This window comes from Diplotaxodon limnothrissa, linkage group LG12, assembly GCF_057381915.1.
Source record: "Diplotaxodon limnothrissa isolate DT_005_m linkage group LG12, D_limnothrissa_male_GT1.1, whole genome shotgun sequence".
In the NCBI taxonomy this organism is placed as follows: Eukaryota; Metazoa; Chordata; class Actinopteri; order Cichliformes; family Cichlidae; genus Diplotaxodon; species Diplotaxodon limnothrissa.
Genome location: NC_140607.1, coordinates 19,097,231 through 19,113,072, shown reverse-complemented (window position 1 = coordinate 19,113,072; position 15,842 = coordinate 19,097,231).

The window sequence follows — 15,842 nt, the reverse complement described above, 5'->3', positions numbered from 1 at the left end:
CCCCCACCGCAGGGAAAAGGGTAACACCACCTGGATCTGGGTGCAGTTCCCCCCTCCAGGGGCAAGGGTACCTAGACCCGGTTAATAGAGTAAGCTTGGGGAGTGTGATCGTGTGTACAGCGTCTCTTTATGTCTGTCTCCACGTTGGTTGAGTGTGGAGTAAGTGCATATGAGAGCATGAGGGTGGGAATGGATGTTTGTATATGTGTGTGCCTGTATGTCTGTGTCTATATGTCAGGTTGGGTGTCAGACGCCACTTCTCTGGGGACATCTCAGGCCCTCCAAGGTTTGGAGGCCTATCTCCCCCTACCACCACTTCCCCTGCCAGTGGCGGACTCCCTCAGACATCGGTGCGTTGGTGGTTCTTTGTGTCCGGGGATGGGCGTCCAGGTACACACCGGCTCACTCCTTGGCGGCCGCTTATCGGGGCCTGGAGCCTTGGGCTCGCTCGGGCCACTTCGGAGGTGGGGTGCCCCCAGCCTCTTGGCCTGGGGCTCGGTCACTCAGGCACGGCTGGCTGCCGGCGGAGCTCACGGGCGTGTCACTGCAACTCCCCCTGGCTTCTGCTCCACGGCTGCTGAGTGAGCCCTCATCTGGGACTCTCCTCAGCTCTTACTGGGACAGTGGCACGGCTGCCCCTCTGTTGGTCTTCCTTGGTCTCTTGTGTTCTGGGGGCCTCTGGATGTCTGGAGTTTTGATCTCCTCCATACCTGCTTCATGCCCTGGAGGATGCCCCCACACCCTCTAGCAGATCATTACATGAAGGAACCTTTTAAAAAAAACAAGTGCGTCCATGCTCACAGGTGTACACACGGGTGATCACACCCACAAACGACACCCTTTTTGGCTCCTACCTCAAAGCACACTGTGTTCTGTTGATCTTATGTGCTGCACAATAATGTTTAATATTTAGTATTTACTGTCATATTCCCATATATCATTGTGATGTTGTTTATTCTATTACTCTTGTTCTCTTCTGCTTGTTTTCTTTTTTCTTTCTCAGCAGGTGATCCAGGTGACTGATATATGCATTTTTTTTCCCTGCTCATTCTGTTGGTTTTTGTCTTTTGCCCTTCTCCCCCGTCACTCTTCTCAGCTGTTTCTCTTTCCCTCTTTCTTTCTCCCCTTCTTTCCCCCAGTCAAGTCTGTCCCGTATTCAGTAAGTGAAAATAAAATAAACAATAAAAGGTGAATCAAATGGACCATTACGGCAAGGCTGGGATGGTCAATTTGGTAAAGTAAATCCGTTGGGCATCTTTCTTTGCCTTTAGACAACAATTCTGATGGCAAAAGAGCCAAACGGGACAGAGAAAAAAAAATCTTTAAAATGAAAAGTATTCCTCATAATATATGTTTGTAACATGAGGCCATTTGCATTTCTATTTATTTTTTCATTAATTAAAAAAAATTGCAGTTTTTGTATCACTACCCCGCTCTTCCACAAACAGTTCCTATGGAATCTGCTATGAACCTTTAATTCTTAGCAGCTCTGACTGTCCCACTTACAAATCTGATGAATCAGGAATTAATTTTTACACAGCAACATACATGATTTATAGTTTCCTGTGCATTTCAAACATTTTCCTTTCTGATTTTTTTTTTTTTTTTAATATCTAACATAGCTGCTATGAGGCCAGCCAGGATCCTTGTGGACCTTGCCCTACAAATATCCAGGATGGATGGGATGAAGAGCCCATTGAAGGAACTGACTCAGAATCTGACATCTCAGATATAGAGATGACTATTGTCCTGCCACTGAACAATGCCAGTCTGGTACAGAGGAGTCCTCTGATGAGTCCTCTGAAGAGGAAATGGATATTGTGTCTAACAGAATGAGCTCCTCTTACTGCTCTTACTGGGCAGAGTTACCTCCCAGCCAGGCTAAAACACCAAGCCACAATATTCTGAATAGTTGGCCAGGGCTTGCACCTGGGTTTAGTACTGTCTCCCCAAGAGATGCATGGAAGATGTTCATGTCTGATAATATAATAGAAGAGATGCTGACATGCACAAACATGGAGGCACAAAGAGTAGCCACAGACAGGGGAAAAGAGTGGAAAAATGTAATCAAACATAAGCTCCTGGCCTTCATTTGATTGACCATTCTTGCAGGAAGTGAGAAGAACTGGGATGTACGAGTCTATGTGTTTTTTGGGAGTCCTCTGCATAACCCATTGTACAAGGCCACTATGTCAATTTGTAGATTTGAAGATATTCGCCATTTCTTGCACTTTGATGACAAGAGGACCAGAGCCTGCCGACTGAAAACAAACAACATGGCAGCTTTCCGCTACATATGGGGCCTGTTGCTGGTCAACTGCAGGCAGAAATTCATCCTCACTGATTGTGTTACAGTGGATGAACAACTCGTGCCTTTCAGAGGGAAGACACAGCTTCTGCAATATATGTTGAGCAAGCATACAAAAGTGATACAAGTGATACAAAAACTGCAATTTCTTAAAATTAATGAAAAAATAAATAAAAATGCAAGTGGCCTCATGTCACAAACATGTTTTATGAGGAATACCTGGAATATGAAAATATTACAGCTCTTCGTTTGAAAGATTTTCAAGAATAACAACCGAGTTTATTGCAAAATGCATTGATTTTATTTGGGGTCAATTTTGACCCCACTCGTGGAAGAGTGTAGATATTGGTATGTTGTGCATCCAAGGGATAATTGTCTATCTATTACGCTTCAATTAAATATAAGCTAAGAGATGAAGTCATGCACAACTATGAACTTTATGAAAGGACAGAAGGCATCTGTCTGCCCATACATGCACATGCAGGGATGTGAAAACCACTTGAATGGCCAGAAAAAAGTGATGCACACAGAAAATGTCCCTGTGAGGGATCCTTTTATTTTAAACCTCTTAGTTTCTTTTATCTATAAAGACATCCTCCCTGCCTCTCTTTCCCCTTTGGCACTAAACATCTGTTACTAAGAAGGTAAGACAAAGTCGGCTAATACCCACTCTTCCAACCCTTACTGTAAATTGTTTGAGCTTGTTTCTCTCAGTCTCTTCTGATGTTCTGGCCAAGGCTGAGACAGCAATACTGCAGAGCATTCGGAACAGCTCTAGGGAGGTAAAATGTGGCAGAGATGACCAGTGTGGTCCCTCTTAGATGTTTTTCAGGTGTTCTGAATGTCTTTGAAACATGGTCAAGCCTCAGGAATGGAGGAATATGGTACTGATGCTTCTCTGGACTGCTCTAGCACCAGAATTATAACAGATGGGACATCCCAAATTGTTTATTGCTTTCTTTCTGATTCTGGCCCATCTGTCAGTCCTTCACATTCAGTAGAGATGACAGTAGGGTACACTGTGCTTCTGGTGTATATGGCAGTAATCAAAATCTCCAAGCTTAGACTGGACCCTCCAAAAAGAGGTTACATAAGACTGCCACAGGGACAGTGAAAAAGTGAACTTTGGTTCATACACCATCACAGTGTGAGGCACATTTTGCGCTTAAAACAGTGATACAATCAGCGGTATCGTATAGATTAGACACTGGAAAGGACATCAAAGGCAGTGCAATTTTTTAACGACTTACTGTTATTGACTAAACTGTATAAGTACAAAAGCCCTAACCTCCCATCAACTGACTATTTGTGACAGCATGATAATCTGGTACACATGTTTGAAAGAAATGACTTTTTGTTACAATGTTCCCATTGAGTCGTGTTGACAGAAAAATAAAAGAGGAATTGGTGTCAGCTTTGGCATTGTGCACAAAACCAATACAGTCAGCAAAATGTGTTACATGGTTTAGCTCCCAGATGTATTCAAATATATTTAAAATGTGCATGGATTAAAAAGCTTCAAGCATCTGGAAACCCAACATAATTTTATTTGAATATGCTTGCAAGGATTGTAGGCTTTCAGTATAAACCTTTTCTGTTTTTGTAATTATCAGACATGCACATGCCTGCTAAATGTGAGATATATTGATCTTTCATAAATCCTTTTTGTTTGTTTGTTTTCTACATTTTTTGCCAGATGCTGAAGCACAGCAGTCAACATGTGGAAGCTCTGCTCATCTACAGGGTCCTTCTTCAATCTTGTAAAGATGGTAAATTTGTTTTCAAGATGCATGTTTTCCCCTGCTTGTCCTAAAGAAGATGCAGAAAGCAGATCAGAATTCCAAACTTATATTCAGTGCCAAAAAAATGTATTTTTATCAACAGTTTATCAACAGATAAAGGTTGATGTGATCTCACAGTAGCAATAGATTATAGAGAAAAGCATAAAACATTTTTTGCTTAAGATTACGCAAATACAGATGCACCTGTATAATTTACAGGCTTAGGTGTCCTGTGCAGATTGTCTGTTTCTCTGGGTCTGTTGTGTCAGAGCCGGGTCTCTGGGCCATGAGCACATTCACAGCTGGCCATTTGTGGACTCCCAACCTTTAGCCAGGTTGGAAAATCTCCTTCCTTCCTTCCTTCCTTCCTTCCTTCCTTCCTTCCTTCCTTCCTTCCTTCCTTCCTTCCTTCCTTCCTTTCCTAATCCAGATTCATAGTCTGCTATTTATTAACAAGAAGTCATGGCAACAGATAGCAGTTTTTTGGGTCCTGGCCAAAATAAGGCATCGACAGGCAGGATAGGATAAGGCATCGGAAGAGTGTCTGTCAGGACCCCCTGGGACTTTCTTATGTAATCCTCCTCATGACACTAGACAGGAAAAGGTCAAAGCTGAACAAGCATGGGTTTGACATTTTCACATTAGCCACCGCCAAACACATGTTCCTCATTATCTACACGATTAGACAATAGAAGAAGTTTACACGAGAATAACAGGCTGCTCAATCTTGGTAATGGAACAAAGAAGCCAAAAACTTGGACTTTAAAAGACGGGAAAGCTAATATGTAGATACAGACGTGAGCAGAGGAGCTTTGACGCCACACATCTGGTGTTTCACAGTCATCCTCTCCATATCAGATCAGCGAGAAACAAAAAGAGCCTTTTTCTCTTCATGTTTTGTCATGGATATTCTCAGTCAACAAATCCTGAGATGGGATGGATCCACACCTTCACTTGGCTCTTCTGGCTCTTCTGTGCGCCATCTGTGCACTATGACTGAAAGACAGCCAGGGTGACTTAGGCAGAAGCATAACAGAACTCTGGCTGTGTGTTGGGACATGTCATCCATTTGCTGTTTTGGACCTGACACACACAAACCACAATGCAGCAGTTAAGAAACTCATAAGGTTTGAATGATTCTTCAAATCTCAGTGAAGATCAAGAACTCAAAAGCCACTGAAACATAACTTGACATTTATATCACCTAGCCTGTTATTGATGTCTGTGACTGGTGTCTGGGTAGATGCTGTAATGTCATATTGTAAATTTCTTCTTTTTTTGTTACCTAAAATGTATTATACTTTATCAAAAGAAACACTGAAATGAGCCCTTCAAATTGTCTTTGAAGCAGTCCTAATTCAATGAATCTGTTCTCTTTGAGATCCGTCTGTCTTGAGATCCCACCAAATTTTCATATTCACCGCTACATAACATAAATCTCCATCATTATGTACAGAATCACACACCTAAGATTTCTCTGTCTAATGAGGATATAGTTGTCACAAATCAACATTTGTTTCTGTTTTGCTTTGTGTTCTCTTTTTTCTCATGTCTCCATCTGGAGGCTGGCCTTGTCCTTGTACTTGGCTGCCAAGATCTCACTGTTAGCGTTTGGGGCTATGTGTGTGTGTGTGTGTGTGTGTGTGTGTGGGGGGGGGTCATGTGGTTGGAGGGCAAAGGCCTGTGGGAGAGTCACAACAGTAACAACACTTGTGGAAACCCAGCACTTATGTCAGCTCACAAGTGTAAATCATAAAGTCGAGCGTGGTTGGTCATCGCTGAATTTTGGCTGTCGGCAACAACATTTAAAACTTTTAATTGAGCTGATGGAATTAAATCATTGTGTCAATATGGATAGCTATGGAAAGCACATGTGATGACTTCTATTAATAAAAGATTTACTGGAAATTTGGAGCTCTATTACAAACATTTGTCAAATCCTAGGGTTTTTTTTTCAATGAGATGGTGAAGCTGGATCGTTGGTTTAGTGTGGTTGGGGCTCAAAAGGTTGGTGGTTAAATTCCTGGTTCTTTTGTCCCTGAGCAAGATAGCGAACCCTAAATTTCCAATCATGTATCACTTTGAGTATGAGCCTGTTTACATATGTTGCCTGTATTCTGAGAGCACTTTGTCAGCAACCCTGAAAAAGTATCAATTAAAATGCCAGCCTGTTCAAGATTTGTAATGGAAACAAATAGTCTTTTCCTAAAGACATCATCAGTTGTAAAAAATTCACAAGAAAAATGTGTGAAAGGGCATTTGTAGCACAAGGTTTTGACACACACTGCAACTTATGCAGAATAAACACCAAAGGTATGTTAGCAGGACATGACTCAGAACAACAAGCGCGAGTCATTCCTCGCAAAAGAAATTGCATCGTCTGAATACACACAGAGGCATAATTGGAAACTTTTACAGGATTCATTTGATCTGCATTTGAGAAAAGCTAATGAATGTGGGTAACCATAACACAGTGAGCAACACACACTGAGACTTAGAAGATTTCAGTTGAACAGCGTGTCATTTAAATCGTTATCTCATGCTGTTTCTGCCCTTCCCCAGTAACTCAAACTGACAACAGTATATACAGCGATGTTTGCCCCCTTCCTGATTCCTATTTCTTTGTATGTTGTCACACTTAAATATTTCAGAACATCAAACAAATTTATATGCTAGACAAAGATAACACAAGTAAACACAAAATTGGCCTCTTAAACACCCATAGCAGCAATAATTGCAATGAAATGTTTGCAATAACTGGCAATGAGTCTTTTACAGCGCTGTGGAAGAATTCTGATCCACTCATCTTTGCCGAATTGTTGAAATTCGACCACATTAGATAGTTTTTGAGCATTAACCACCTTTTTAAGTTCATGCCACAGCATCTCAGTTGGGCTGAGGTCAGGACTTTGACTATGGCATTCAGAGGTGGACTTGCTGGTGTATTTTGGATCATTGTCCTGCTGCAGAACTGAAGAGCGCTTCAGCTTGAGGTTAAAAACAGATGGCCGGACATTCTCCTTCAGGATGTTTTGGTAGATGGCAGAATTCATGGTTCCATTTATCACAGCAAGCCATCCTGATCCTAAGCCAGCAAAACAGGCCCAGACCATCACACTACACCACCATAATTTACTGTTGGTATGATCCTTTTCTGAAATGCTGTGTTATTGCCAAAAGTCTTGAAGACCATCAAGATGTTTTCTGGCAAGACTGAGACGAGCTTTTATGTTCCTTTTGCCAAGCACTGGTTTTAGTCTTGGAACTTGGCACTTCATGGATGCCATTTTTGCCCAGTCTCTTTCTTATGGTGGAGTCATGAACTCTGACCTTACCTGAGACAAGTGAGGCCTGCAGTTCTTTAGATGTTGTTCTGGCTTCTTCTGTGACCTTCTTGATGAGTCGTTGATGCACTCTTAGAGTAATTTTGATAGGCTGGCCACTCCTGGGAAAGTTCATCACCATTTCATGTTGTGTTGCTTTTTGAGGTCTCTTAGTCTGCTTCAGATTTTCAGACAGTTTCTAGTTAATTGATTTCTTCATTCAGCAGGTCTGGCAGTTTTCAGGCTTTGGTGTGACCTCAACCTTGTAAAGAATTCATGATTTTTCACACAAGGCCATGTAGGTTGGATTGTTTTCCCTCTTAATAATAATTTAGATATGTGTACCCAACTATAGTTTGTTTGAACTATAATAGTCAAACACTGTGTTGTAATCAAATTTATTCATTCAAGGGACGTCAGAGAACACAGTGTTTCTGATAAAACGCCACCAGTTGCATGATCGGTGTTAAAATGCAGTATAAGGCACAATACTCATTTAAGCATTTTAAATGGAAAGCTGTAAATTCAACACAAGAGCTACCTAAAGATAAAGAAGAGGGAGCCATTGAAACCCACATGTAATTGCTGTATGTTGCCACAGCCCACACATTCCTCTTTATGTTTTCTGGGATGCGTCTACAGACCACACTGGCACAGTGAACGACTTTACAGTTGGACTGGGAAATGAGTAAATTCAAATGATTCTTTTGGGCAAATAGCAAAACCACAAGTCACATGTGTCATCATTTAAGTAGCTACTGCCACTTCACCCTTCTTTAATTGCTGCTGGAGGTTAATTTTTTTATTATTACTCACAGAGGTGGGACCAAGTCATTATTTTGCAAGTCTCAAGTAAATCTCAAGTCTTTATCCTCAAGTCTCAAGTCAAGTCTCATGTAATGTCAGGCAAGTCAGAGTCGAGTCTCAAGTCACTGGTGTAAAAGTCCGAGTAAAGTCACAAGTCTGAAATTTTGAATTTCAAGTCCTTTCGAGTCTTTATAAAAAACAAACGAAAAAATAATGTTGCAGTTATGCTAAATGTAAATATTAGACCATGTAATTTTTAAATCTGTGTTTTTCTCAACACATGACAAAATAGTGAACTTAGAAAATATACACAAATTGTGAAATTGCACCTCTTTAAAATGCAGCTCAATTAAACCTAGCTCCAAGAATAATTTTCACCGACAGTTCTGAGATAAGCTGCATGTTATTCTTGGATGCGCTTGTAGGACCGGCTTTAAAATCGCATGACAAAAATATCATACATATTAAAAAAAAACTGCATCACCAACATAGCCTGGACAACATTTGCTAGTTAGATGAAGTCAGCTATCTCATTGTAGCATATTTATATGTATATTTATAATCATACGGTTCTTGGAGTGAGCGCATACACTCATGAAGTTTAGTAACTTCAGGTCACTGCAACAAGCCCAGGTACAGTTTACCGCCGGATGGGTACAGGACCTTGAAATGCACCGTGTAGAACGAAAGACCATCGCACCTATCATAAGCTTACCAGTCTCACAAATCGTCTTCATAAATACACATTCGTTAACCGTTTATTAATAGGACCTTTGAGCTCAAGGGTAATTAATTAGTAGTGGAAATAATTTCTGGTACGCGTCACAGAAATGTAGCAGTGACAATAATATTGTATGCTGTAATCCTACTGTGCAATTAGTGATACAAAACAACTGTTTTACCCTGTGAATAAAAGTATATGTTTTTGTCAATGTACCATAATAACAGAAGCGAAACACAATATTGTGTCAGGACAATTCACTATTTATGCACAATAAATAAAGGAGCATAGCGCGACAATTTCTGTTCAGCGCCAGACTTGCTTGTAACCTATATCACCAATTATGTTATGAAAATGACGTATTAACTACTACAAAACACTGACCTTCGTGTAAATGCTTGGAGCAGACTAACCTGTGAGCTGGAGTGTTCTGGGACGTTATATTTGATCTTTGAATGGCTGCAATCCAGGCCATCCGTCGCGTCTTTGTTACTTCGGAAACATGGCTCGAACAATTTCTCTTCAGCGACGTAATCCGATAACAACCGATCTCTTTACCCGTCGGCTTCCCGTGGCTGTTATGCGACCGGCTATTGCAGTTAATAATACAACAGCTTCTTGACATTGTTGTGTTTCTTTTTATCGCTGTGTGACTGATTTCAATTGAAAGCCTGCGTGCGCTAGTACCTCTTGCCACAAGTTCCCAGAATCCTTTGCGGTTTTACCCCTGAATGACGTCACATTTTCAATCTCTATATAATATGTATGTTAAATTTTATATTTGGGGTGAAATATCAAGTCTTTTCAAGTAAACCGGTTCAAGTCCAATTCAAGTCCCAGGTCATTGGTGTAAAAGTCCAAGTCAAGTCACAAGTCTTAGAACATTTTTCAAGTCAAGTCTAAAGTCATAAAATTAATGACTCGAGTCTGACTCGAGTCCAAGTCATGTGACTCGAGTCCACACCTCTGATTACTCATATTTATTTCTGAAACTTCTTGAACTATGTGCTATTCCACTTGAAATGTGTTTTAAAAAAGTACAAAACTCACATGCAATTAAAAGCTGAAAAGAATTTTAAAAACCTTCTTTAAAAATATTTTAGTTTGCATTAAAATGCAAATGTTTTTACACAGTTTATTGAATTTATATGGATTTTTATTTGGAGTTGAAACAAAATAGAAAATACATTTTGAAAAACCTTGTTGAGCCATAAGGAGATGGGATGCCAGAATATGGTCAAAAAGTCTTTAACAGAGAGGAAAATCAGCATAAAACGTTATTAAAGTTTGGAGTATCGGGAAACAGTTTGGGTGGATTCAGGGCAAATTACTGCGCCCACAGTGATTTACTGAATAGCAAAGAAGCCAGCACTTGAGCCCCATATGTTTTTTATTCACAACTGATTTAAGGTGCAATAAAAAGTCACACAATCCACCTAGACTTCAAGGACTCAACCCAAACTGTAGCCAAGAAAAAGGGTGGGGAGGCACCTGTGTGAAATAAGCCTTGTGAATAAAAGACAAAAAACAAATTTCGGCTTTTTTTTAGTGCCTTAAAAAACAGGCTCATTGTGTGTCTTTGTGAAGGTGAATAAACTAGGACAGCATTTAGCTTTGTACAGCAAAATCTGTTTCCAGTTTGGGGGGAAAAGGGTTTTTTTATCGTCCATTTGCAGATTGGAAACACACAGTGTCACTCAAAGTGCAGCTCAGAAAACTTACAGAAAAATGAATATTAGTAAGGCCAAAAATTGCTTATTTATTAACGTAATTATTTTACGTATTTACCAATAGAATCTTTACAGCTAAGACGGAGAAGCAAGTGAGAGTTGTAGTGAAGTAATGTAAATTAAGCCTGCGGTGCAGTAATGTTGTAGGTACCCTATGGGTGAGAATGTGTGGAAAGCAAATGGCACTGTTCACAAATTTCCCCAAGTGAAAAGCTGAAGGAACAAAATAAAAAATACCCACAAGTTAAACTGTACGGTGGCCCCTAGAGACAAAGCACGTACAAACTCCAAAACACGTACAAACTCCAAAACACATGCAAATTCCAAAACACATGCAAACTAAAAAACACTTGCAAACTAAAAAACACATGCAAACTCCAAAACACGTACAAACTCCAAAACGCTTGCAAAATCCAAAACACTTGCAAACTAAAAAACACATGCAAACTCCAAAACACGCACAAACTCCAAAACGCTTGCAAAATCCAAAACACTTGCAAACTAAAAAACACTTGCAAACTAAAAAACACATGCAAACTCCAAAACACGCACAAACTCCAAAACACGCACAAACTCCAAAACACATGCAAATTCCAAAACACATGCAAATTCCAAAACACAACGGAAGTGCTCCAGGACGCTAGGGGCAGTGTTGAGCTCTATTTGCAAAATAAACGGCAAGTTTGTCTATATGGGATGGTCTAGTCTCTGTCGCGCTTCCCAGGTTGCCTAGCAACCATGATACTAACCGCTGGAAACGTGTCATACAACTTGGTTTGACAGAAATGAGGGAGAATATATTTTGTTCATTTGTTTGTTTGTTTCTACAAGAGCTTTGTGTGATTTGATAAGTATCTGAGGCTGAGACCACAGGACAGTAAAACGTGATTTTTGGGCTTCATTTCTGTACTGAACAGTTATTTCAAGATTAGTTAGTAAATAAGAATTAGCTGATGTTGTTCATGAGACTAAAGTCATATCACTTTGGTAATGTAAATATAATATGGCCAATATTATAGTTATTATATTAATCATTATTAGCTATTACAGCAGTGAACATGAACTCTGTGTCAAATACTGAGCCTCAGTACAGATTCAAGTTGCAGTTATTTATATGTCTTATCACCTTAAATCTTCACTCAAAGACAAGTATCTTTGACAGTGTATATATAGGTGTATCATATATAAGAGACAAATGTTGTTACTTCAGTATGTTGGCATTACTAAATTTGGCTCATTGCTTACATCTATTTATAAAAAGAAAATGTACAAGCTGTGATAACTGTTTCTGATAGAATGAAGAGTAGACTGATATATGAAATATTCCTTTATTGGGTGAGAAAATCAGACCATGTCATAACTGCTTTAAGTCATACAGAATAGATATCAGAGCCTTAAACAGGCTGACTTCTGCTAAATGGGTCAAACTGGGCAGAAAGTATACAAACACATAACTTCCTTATAAAATATGATGTAACACTATAGATCAACTTACCTCAGAATATATAAAGCATATAAACAATTACAGCAAAATGATGCAACAAACACAGCAGTGCTACTAATCCAAAATACTCAAAGCTTCATAGAACTGAAACAAACATTTATTTTTAGCTCCATTCTGCTGCTGATACAGACTTTAGGTTTCTGAACATTAAACTTGTTGCTGCCTTTCATAGTGTGTAACTTGAAGGCCCTGAGTACTTTCTCCCACACTGAAAACACTGGGATGATCACATTATTTGAACATTACCTAATAAGACTGATTCAGCACAGACAGTTATGTTAAACTTTCCTAGCAGTCCTTCACAAACAGGGAACAGTCTGTCTATTCTCTCCATCTGTCAGCTGCTGCTGGCTCTTCCTCCTCCTCTTCCTCACACACTGTTGAGTTCGGTGGATCATCAGGGATGCAAAGCCTCACAGATGATGTGCAGCAGTGGGTCCCTCAGTCTGTCCTCACTCTGGACACTTGCAGTTGTCACACATGGAAATCAAATGTGTGATAAGCTGCAGGATTCAAACACAAGTGTAACTTATAAACACATGCTCATACTTTTATTCCACAATCAGAGAGAAAGAAACAGAGAGAGAGTGCAGGACAGACAGACAGGTGGCAGTCTCAGGTGTATACCTGCTACAAAACAGCACAAAAGAAGGAGGATTTAGTTTGTGTTATTACGAAACAAGAAGAGTTCCCAGATGGTGCAGTGGACACATGTGTGACTGCTGTGATTAAAGCATCTTTCTTTCAGCTTAACGAGTGAACCGTCAGCTCGTTCAAACACACGTTAAAGTCCGTTTGGCTCGACACCACCGAACAGAGGCAGCAATATAACACAGCTAACATTAACAGTGCAGTGGATCCTGCTTGTGCCGTGATATTCAGGACTGCAAACCGAGCAGCATCACTGACTTTCAGCTTGTTGTGTTTGTGGATATATGACTGACTTTAATTATCCACAAAATCATCACAATCTCTGTAAGATTAAGGTCGACTATATATATATTTATTAAAGTAAAGGCTTTAAAACCAAGTTAATTCTGAAAGTACAGACATCGCTAATGTCAACTTTCCCGACATGTGGCCAACAATAATGGTTTAATGTTCTTCATTAAAAAAATATTTGCGCATAAATAAGTGACATAATATTCAGTACTTACTTCTGAAAGTTTACTCTTCCTCCGCTCCGCTTCCACCGTTTTTTTTCGGCAAAATTATCCACACCACCACCGCACTATGAAGTCTGGGATATGTTGGGCCATGAAGGCTACACCGACCCATCCTTAAAATTCAGGGAAATTAAGGACACTTTCAGGGCCGCATTTCGGGCAGCCTTTGAATTGGGAAAGCCTTCTCTTGTCGCTGTGAGGTAATCGGCCTTAAAATGCGGCCTTTAAGGCTGCAAACCCCAAATCCGGTCATTGGTACTTCCTGGCTTGTGTAGTTACTAGGTAACAAAAGCTCAACACTGCCCCTAGCGTCCTGGAGCACTTCCGTTGTGTTTTGGAATTTGCATGTGTTTTTGAGTTTGCAAGTGTTTTTGAGTTTGCAAGTGTTTTTGAGTTTGCAAGTGTTTTGGATTTTGCAAGTGTTTTGGATTTTGCAAGCGTTTTGGAGTTTGCATGTGTTTTTTAGTTTGCAAGTGTTTTTTAGTTTGTACGTGTTTTGGAGTTTGCATGTGTTTTTTAGTTTGCAAGTGTTTTTTAGTTTGCAAGTGTTTTGGATTTTGCAAGCGTTTTGGAGTTTGTACGTGTTTTGGAGTTTGCATGTGTTTTTTAGTTTGCAAGTGTTTTGGATTTTGCAAGCGTTTTGGAGTTTGTACGTGCTTTGTCTCTAGGGGCCACCGTAAAACTGTATGATTGGTTCTTGGCTTGCGTGTAACAAAGACCTGGAATCATTCCAGAGCAGTTCCTTCATTTAAAATCGATTAGACATAAAACCTATTAAGGGAGCCTAACACGGGGGAAAACCCGATGAGTGCACATCTCTGTTTCTCTGATGAACACTAACTCTGCAGCTGTTTAGAAAACTCTGTCAGTGTTGCAAACACTCTAAAAATCTGTATGGATTCATTTATTTAAATCAGTGTACATATGCTGAATACATTATAACAATTTCCTCTTGAAAGCCCTAAATCTAAATATTTCGACTGGTCACCATTTTCGCTTTGCAACACACATAAGTGATTCCAGCTGTTTAGTTGTAAGTTTCTTATCTTATATAATTAAAAGTGCTGCATCCATCATTTATGCGTAAATTAATGCCACATACAGTGGGATGTAATATGTGGGAGGATGTCTGCCTTTAAACTCATCATGAACTGCAGTTTCTCCAAGGTGATTTTTGGGCTGTATTACAGGCAATCAATATGCACACAGTCCCCGACTGTTTCTTTGATTCACTATTGAAACAAGATGTCTTTGCTTGTGCTTTTGAGTTATTCCTCTATCCAAGGTAAAAGCTGAGTAGGTGGTTTAATTCTGCTTGTTCAGATGCCTTTACTGCAAACTGTTTGCCTGTCTGTCATTAAGACTCCTTTTTTTGAATTCCATTAAAGTTGGTGGGGAGAAAGAGCATGAGCAAAAAGAAATCTTTATTACATTTTAGTGCAAATCAAATTCACTATATTACTCTTTTTTTGCATTGCTTGATGACTGCGCTCTTCAAGTGCCCATCTAGTTATTGATAATTACATCTTCAGCCAACAGTGCAATGTCATAAAAAGCAGACCCTCCCATCCATCCAGATCCAACTTTCTGCACACCACCCTCACTCGCTGCTGCACACAATCTCCTCACACAGAGGATCCTTTGTGTGAGGGGAAGCAGTGTGAAAAAGCGAAGAAAAGGGAGAGGAACAAATTTGTTCCTCTTCTCTTCTCAGTTCTGCAGAACAGGCTCCTGTTTGACAGGAAATAATCCTCGGATTGAATGATACTAAAGCCCATTTTACTCTCGGCATTGCTGGTGTCATCATCAGCACATTTCTCACCCTCAGCCACATGCTACTTTATATTCCCATGCAAAGCAACACATGCCCCTCACAAAAAGCATTTAATGTCTTTGTGCTTACCCAAACAAGACAGCCAAGACAGAAATATAAAACTGAAACTGCAACAACAACAAAAAAAGAATGAATGACAGAAAAGTAATGACTGTAATGAAAAAAAGTTTCAAAATCAATGATTTTCTCTAAGAAAACATACTTCTCTCCTGGCTGATTTTGTAGTAATTTATATGCATATGACATGCTTGCATTTGTTGCACAATAGACCCTGTGCACGAGAAAATGCTAACTTCCTGGTTTGAGACCGGATGTGGGGTTGTACATTTCCGGTAGCTTTACTTTGCCGTCAGTTGGTACTGCGAAGATATACTCCAAAATCATGTCCAAAACTCAAAACGGAAAGATCGCGTTAAGTTACAAAGAGGAGGAGGTGGGAACACTCACCACTGTTGTGTCATAAAAAAAATCTAATGATCAATTTTGACGTTTAAAGAGTTTAGATCGATCAGTTGTTTACATCACTCAACACAAGCAGACACATCGTCCACATTCAGAAGTATCTCTGTATAGTGACTGGTCTTATGATTTAAACAGGCAAATGTTCAGCATTCAAACTACAGGTGAAGAATAGTCAAACCAGATGTTTCCCCGTTATGTCAAGATCA